Raw genomic sequence first — 555 nt, forward strand, 5'->3', positions numbered from 1 at the left:
TAGGTTAATGCAATGCTAAGGGGCTCTGGGATCTGTAGTTTTGTATGGGATTTAGCCTTCCCTGGCTGCATCTGCACTGCTAGGTTAATGCAATGCTAAGGGGCTCTGGGATCTGTAGTTTTGTATGGGATTTAGCCTTCCCTGGCTGCATCTGCACTGCTAGGTTAATGCAATGCTAAGGGGCTCTGGGATCTGTAGTTTTGTATGGGATTTAGCCTTCTCTGGCTGCATCTGCTCACTGCTAGGTTAATGCAATGCTAAGGGGCTCTGGGATCTGTAGTTTTGTATGAGATTTAGCCTTCCCTGGCTGCATCTGCACACTGCTGGACTGATGACATAAAATGCTAAGGGGTTCTGGGATTTGTAGTTTTGAGAGAGATTTTAATTGTTAGCCGCTTTGGTGGTTTTACTACAGAAAAGTGGGGTATAAATAAAAGTTTTATTTTATTTATTTATTAATGTTGAAACCAGCCCCAGAGCGATAAACTCCATGGTGCCCAAAAGGCCGGCCTCTCATGGGGTTTTGTTGGCAAGTTTCTTCCGAGGGGCTTGCCA

General features: G+C 45.0%; 1 long non-coding RNA gene across 1 annotated transcript in view; it reads right to left on the reverse strand.

The window, feature by feature from the left end:
* Window positions 1-555, reverse strand: part of LOC121925228 — a 106,290-nt gene that overhangs the window by 45,515 nt on the left and 60,220 nt on the right. The gene's annotated exons all lie outside the window — the stretch shown is intronic.

The sequence above is a fragment of the Sceloporus undulatus genome, chromosome 3 (assembly GCF_019175285.1).
Source record: "Sceloporus undulatus isolate JIND9_A2432 ecotype Alabama chromosome 3, SceUnd_v1.1, whole genome shotgun sequence".
Classification (NCBI taxonomy): Eukaryota; Metazoa; Chordata; class Lepidosauria; order Squamata; family Phrynosomatidae; genus Sceloporus; species Sceloporus undulatus.